Below are 6,896 nucleotides of genomic sequence, written 5' to 3'. Positions count from 1 at the left end.
GTAATTAAATTTTTAGAAGTCTGAACACATAAAGTTTCCAGATCCGGTCGGCAACAGACCATAGATCCGATCATATAATGCATATCATAAATCATTTAGCACATAAAAGCATGTTAGGCATTTTCCTAAATAAGCTAGTGCTTGTGTCTATTCAGGTGTATTACCTAAATTTATTAGACACACTCCTCACGATCATCGCTTAGCATTCTAAGTTTAAGTTTAGAAATTTCCTACAATTCCTAGTTCTCTTAAACTAATGCTTTGATACCAACTATGACATCCCCATTTTCAAAGCCAGAAAAGACCGATTTTGTTTATGCTTTATAAAAACCAGAGTAACATTTTAAATAAAAGTGTTGCGGAATTTGTTCCCAGAAAAACATGATAAATACGCTATCAAAGCATTTCCGAAGAAATGTATTTTTGTTCATTTTAAAATATTTGGGATGTCATCATCAATACAGAAACATAAGCATAAAGAGAACTTACATTCATTTACACTAGTGATCTACATCTCTTTAATCTCTCAGTGTAATGTAACTTCATATCGACACCTGTGATACAAATAAGCTTGAGTGGGTCAGGTTGGGAAACATGGTGAGTACATAGGATTTTCAACCCACAATAATTTAATTATTATGTTTAAACATCAAACAATCAACCCAATTACCTATCCCCATTATCTTCCTTACTCTTGAGGTGTACCCTAAGAGTCATTTATCATGCATTCGTTCATTCCGAAGTCCATTGCTTTCAGGGTTTATATGACAGGCACTAAGTCCATAGCTGCCAATGCTCGTTCGTAAAGCACGAATTCCATAGCTGCTAAAGTTCATTCATCGGGTACTAAATCCATAGCTACCAGTGTTTATCTAATAGGTACTAAGTCCATAGCTACAAACGTTTATCTAACAGGTACTAAGTCCATAGCTACCAACGTTTATTCAATAGGCACTAAGTCCATAGCTGCCGATGTTATTTGTTAGGCACTAAGTGTATAGCTGCCAATGTTCACTCATATCATCTTTCATCTCTCGTCATTCATCTACCCATGTTTTACCCAACATATTCGTAGATATAAAATAAATATACAGTTTAAATTATTTAAAACATGTATAAAATCGTTCATCCAGCATAGATAACAAGTATACAGATAATATGCACACATTGCATGTAATTTATATAAAATACTTCATATCTATGTGTAATATGAATGTAACTATGCACTCACCTGATAAGGTGTTGACTCGACACTCGGACAGCACTTCGTTACTCTTAAAACAATTTCCTTCGACAAAACCTAGTATCATTACCACTAGGATTTAGTCTAATATTCGCCGAGAGTAATTAATAGTCTAGCTATTATTACTATTATATAAGTGTTAAACAATACTCTTCACACACTATGTACAGACAGGGGCCAGACATGGAACACCGTAGGGCAAGATCATTTTGACATATAGCACTTTTGAATCCGGCAACCCAAGCGACCCTCCAAACCATATTCCCCGTACCACGAGTGGTTAAAAAGATATTATAACGACACTTATATAACTCATTATAATATCCTAAATAATTATTATAAGGTCCTAATAACATTACTATATTGAAACATAAGTTATACTAAAGATTGGGTAGGCGTAGCTTACTTACAGCGGGTTTTTCTCAAAACCGGGCTCTGCTTGGAGCAGCGTTTCTGAGTCGAAAGGCTCTGTTCTCGGAGCTTCGGGAGCCTCGGGGCTTCCTTCGGGTGCTAGGGGGTTTACCTAGACTTTAGGGGGCTTAAGGGAAGCTAGAGAGAGGTTCTAGAGAGAGAAAGAGAAGTTGGAAGGTGTGAGAAATGAGGGTGCCCCGACACTCTATTTATAGGCTGGAAATCACCAAAACTCGTCGAGTTGGCCTCCAACTCGTCAAGTTTCAGGCCAGGTGTCACCATCTGGTGGCTAGCCTTGGGGAGGAAGCAACAGCCAAGATTTCGCCTCGTCACCCGATTTCGCACACCAGCCTCCCGAATTAGAAAAATCATAACTCTCGCATATGAGCTCCATTTTCGATGTTCTTTACATCCACGCGTAGGTAAAAACAAGATCTACAACTTTCATTTTGACTCCGTCGGCTAACTCTCGACCGATCATAAAATTAACAATTGTAGGAGATTAGACTATTAAATGACCGCGAAGAAATCGTAACTCCTTCATACGGACTCCATTTTTTTCTGTCTTTTTATCGTTGAGCTCCTATTAATGAGATATTCAACTCTCATTTAGGTCGCGTAGGCCAAAAACAGCTCGAACTAAAATTCGAGTTTCGGGTTGTGCACTGCTATGCCAAATCTTAGAAAATTCATAACTTCCTCATACGAAGTCAGATTTGGGCGTTCTTTTTTTTGTATATTCTCGGTTTAACGTATTCTACGACTTTCGTTCAGATTACTAAGGCTAAAATGTCTTCTATCATAAATTCACTATTTACGCCGCGTAGTGCCGTGCCGGTTTTGTCGTGAAACTTCGACGAGCCATAACTTCTTCGTTATAACTCGGATCTCGGCATTCTTTATATGTACGGAACCCTTATGACATATTCTACAACTTGGTTAAGATTACCCCTTCTAAATAATCTTCCATCAAAAACTCATTTTTGATGCTCATTGTCTCTAAATTGACTAGCCCGGATCTACGGTCGTTACAATTATCTCCCCCTGAGGATGATTACATCCCGGAATCATCAACGAGAAAGGGCTTGTATGATGATTTCATACATTATCTCTTTATCCCAAGTAATAATCGTATCTTCTATGTTCTTTCGAACGAGTATTTAACTCTTGGACTTCTCGATTGCAGGCGGTGCTCGATCTTGCACCCGCACTCTGTCTCGCATTAGGCTTTCAATCATGACCTTCCTGTCACAATCTCGATCCTTACTGGAGACTGCTTCTTCTTCTTAACAATCTTAGGATTACTACCATGGACCGATGTGTCATATTGTAATGACCTATCATGGTATGTTGCAACGCTTAGTCTCAGGTCTTTTTAGAGTCAAATTTCCAGAACAGAATATACCTCCCTTCATGTTCTAATGTGATATAATCACATCTTAAAAGGTAGCATTCCTAGCTACAAGCAACTATCGCGATACATCTTCTGATCGCTTTGATTGTCTTTCACTTCAATCTTCTAGCTTAAGTCAGATGCTACATCGGACTTGGTTCTCTGAACCATGTAACATACTCGTCTTCGTCGGACTCAATTTGATATGACCACTAGGGTCGGAATAACAACAATCTTCTTAGTCATTACCGAAGCAATGGTAAGGACATACTTGAATAAAATGGTATCAGTTACTAGCTTCTTGGTAAGCTTGTGACTTTCCCTGATCCAAGTGTGAGTCCTGTGCTTCCGGTAGTATAGGCCTCTACTACCTTTCACACCTACTTATACTCGTCCCAAGTATTGTCTCGCAGTTCTACAAGTAATTATCACAAAAACAATTTTAACACATACAAATGTGTCCAAACAATCATATAATTTTCCCTAAACTCTACTAGGACTTCTTCCATGCGTATCTTCAATCATCAATTTTGCTTCAACTCGGTTGGTGATGGAAATGTCAGACGATGGGATAACTTCATGGATTATACAAAAAAAATCTTTCTTTCTGCTAATCGAAAGTGTACTTCTCTAGGGTTCTCTGAACCATTGCTTCCAGGGTTTATGTGACAGACACTAAGTCCATAGCTGCCAATGCTCGTTCGTAAAGCACTATTTCCATAGCTGCTAAAGTTCATTCATCGGGTACTAAATCCATAGCTACCAGTGTTTATCTAATACGTACGAAGTCCATAGCTACCAACGTTTATCTAACAGGTACTAAGTCCATAGCTACCAACGTTTATTCAATAGGCACTAAGTCCATAGCTGCCGATGTTATTTGTTAGGCACTAAGTCTATAGCTGCCAAAGTTCACTCATATCATCTTTCATCTCTCGTCATTCATCTACCCATGTTTTACCCAACATATTCGTAGATATAAAATACATATATAGTTTAAATTATTTAAAACATGTATAAAATCGTTCATCCAGCATAGATAACAAGTATACAGATAATATGCACACATAGCATGTAATTTATATAAAATACTTCATATCTATGTGTAAGATGAAAGTAACTATGCACTCACCTGATAAGGTGGTTACTCGGCACTCGGACTGCACTTCGTTACTCTTAAAACTATTTCCTTCGACAAAACCTAGTATCATTACCAGTAGGGTTTAGTCTAATATTCACCGACACTAATTAATAGTCTAGTTATTATTACTATTATATAAGCGTTAAACAATACTCTTCACACACTATGTACAGACAGGGCCAGACATGGAACACCGGAGGGCAGAATCATTTTGGCATATAGCACTTTTGAATCCAGCAACCCAAGCGACCCTCCAAACCAGATTCCCCGTACCGCGAGTGGTTAAAAAGATATTATAACGACACTTATATAACTCATAATAATATCCCAAATAATTATTATAAGGTCCTAATAACATTACTATATTGAAACATAAGTTATACTAAAGATTGGGTAGGCGTAACTTACTTACAACGAGATTTTCTCAAAACCGGGCTCCGCTTGGAGAAGCGTTTCTGAGCTGAAAGGCCCTGTTCTCGGGGCTTCGGGAGCTTCGGGGCTTCCTTCGGGTGCTTGGGGGTTTACCTAGACTTTAGGGGGCTTAAGGGGAGCTAGAGAGAGGTTCTAGAGAGGGAAAGAGAAGTTGGAAGGTGTGAAAAATGAGGGTGCCCCGACACTCTATTTATAGGCTGGAAATCACCAAAACTTGTCGAGTTGGCCTCCAACTCGTCAAGTTCCAAGCCAGGTGTTACCATCTGGTGGCTAGCCTTGGGGAGGAAGCAACGGCCAGGATTTCGCCACGTTACCAGATTTCGCACACCAGCCTCCCGACTTAGAAAAATCATAACTCTCGAATACGAGCTCCGTTTTCGATGTTTTTGATATCCATGCGTAGGTAAAAATAAGATCTACAACTTTCATTTTGACTCCGTCGGCTAACTCTCGACTGATCTTAAAATTAACAGTAGTAGGAGATTAGACTATTAAATGACCGTGAAGAATTCGTAACTCCTTCATACGGACTCCATTTTTGTCTGTCTTTTTATCGTTGAGCTCCTATTAATGAGATCTTCAACTCTCATTTAGGTCGCGTAGGCCAAAAACCGCTCGAACTAAAATTCGAGTTTCGGGTGGTGCATTGCTATGCCAAATCTTAGAAATATCATAACTTCCTCATACAAAGTCAGATTTTGGCGTTCTTTTTTATTGTATATTCTCGGCTTAACGTATTCTACGACTTTCGTTTAGATTACTAAGGCTAAAATGTCTTCTATCATAAATTCACTATTTACGTCGCGTAGTGTCGTCCTAGTTTTGTCGCGAAACTTCGACGGGCCATAACTTCTTCGTTATAACTCGGATTTCGGCATTCTTTATATGTACGGAACCCTTGTGACATATTCTACAACTTGGTTAAGAATACTCCTTCTAAATAATCTTCCATCAAAAACTCATTTTTGATGCTCATTGTCTCTAAATTGACTAGCCCGGATCTACGGTCGTTACAATTATCTCCCCCTTAGGATGATTACATCCCGGAATCATCAATGAGAAAGGGCTTGTATGATGACTTCATACGTTATCTCTTGGACTTCTCGAGTGCAGGCGGTGCTCGATCTTGCACCCACACTCTGTCTCGCATTAGGCTTTCAATCATAACCTTCCTGTCACAATCTCGATCCTTATTGGAGACTGCTTCTTCTTCTTAATAATCTTAGGATTACTACCATGGACCGATGTGTCATATTGTAATGACCTATCATCGTATGTTGAAACGCTTAGTCTCAGGTCTTTTTAGAGTCAAATTTCCAGAACAGAATATACATCCCTTCATGTTCTAATGTGATATAATCACTTCTTAAAAGGTAGCATTCCTAGCTACAAGCAACTATCACGATACCTCTACTGATCGCTTTGATTGTCTTTCACTTCAATCTTCTAGCTTCAGTCAGATGCTACATCAGACTTGGTTCTCTGAACCATGTAACATACTCGTCTTAGTCAGACTCAATTTGATATGACCACTAGGGTCGGAATAACAACAATCTTCTTAGTCATTACCGAAGCAATGGTAAGGACATACTTGAATAAAATGGTATCAGTTACTAGCTTCTTGGTAAGCTTGTGACTTTCCCTGATCCAAGTGTGAGTCCTGTGCTTCCGGTAGTATAGGCCTCTACTACCTTTCACACCTACTTATACTCGTCCCAAGTATTGTCTCGCAGTTCTCCAAGTCATTATCAGAAAAACAATTTTAACACATACAAATGTGTCCAAACCTTCATATAGTTTTCCCTAGACTCTACTAGGGCTTCTTCCATGTGTATCTTCAATCTTCAATTTTGCTTCAACTCGGTTGGTGATGGAAATGTCAGACGATGGGATAACTTCATGGATTATACAAAAAAAAATCTTTCTTTCTGCTAATCGAAAGTGTACTTCTCCCGTACTAGACGTATTATTTCTTAGACGCGTTCTAAAGGCAAGATATTATTCTTAAAATATCTTCCAATAGGTATCATTCAATATCGTAAGCCTTCTCATTTCCTCCATTTGCTTAGTCTGCTATGAGTCCTTATCATGACAGTCCATACACCAAAGCAGACGTTCGGTGCAAAACGACGATAATTAAGATATGAAAGATTCTATTTACGATCCACGTGTAAATCTCCCTATTACTCCGAAAAGTTACATGCCGGTTCTAATACCGTAATTAAATTTTTAGAAGTCTGAACACATAAAGTTTCCAGATCCGGTCGGCAACAGAC

Source organism: Lactuca virosa, chromosome 4 (assembly GCF_052849685.1).
Source record: "Lactuca virosa cultivar CGN04683 chromosome 4, Lactuca_virosa_CGN04683_v6, whole genome shotgun sequence".
NCBI lineage: Eukaryota > Viridiplantae > Streptophyta > Magnoliopsida > Asterales > Asteraceae > Lactuca > Lactuca virosa.
Note: the sequence above shows the minus strand (reverse complement) of the source record.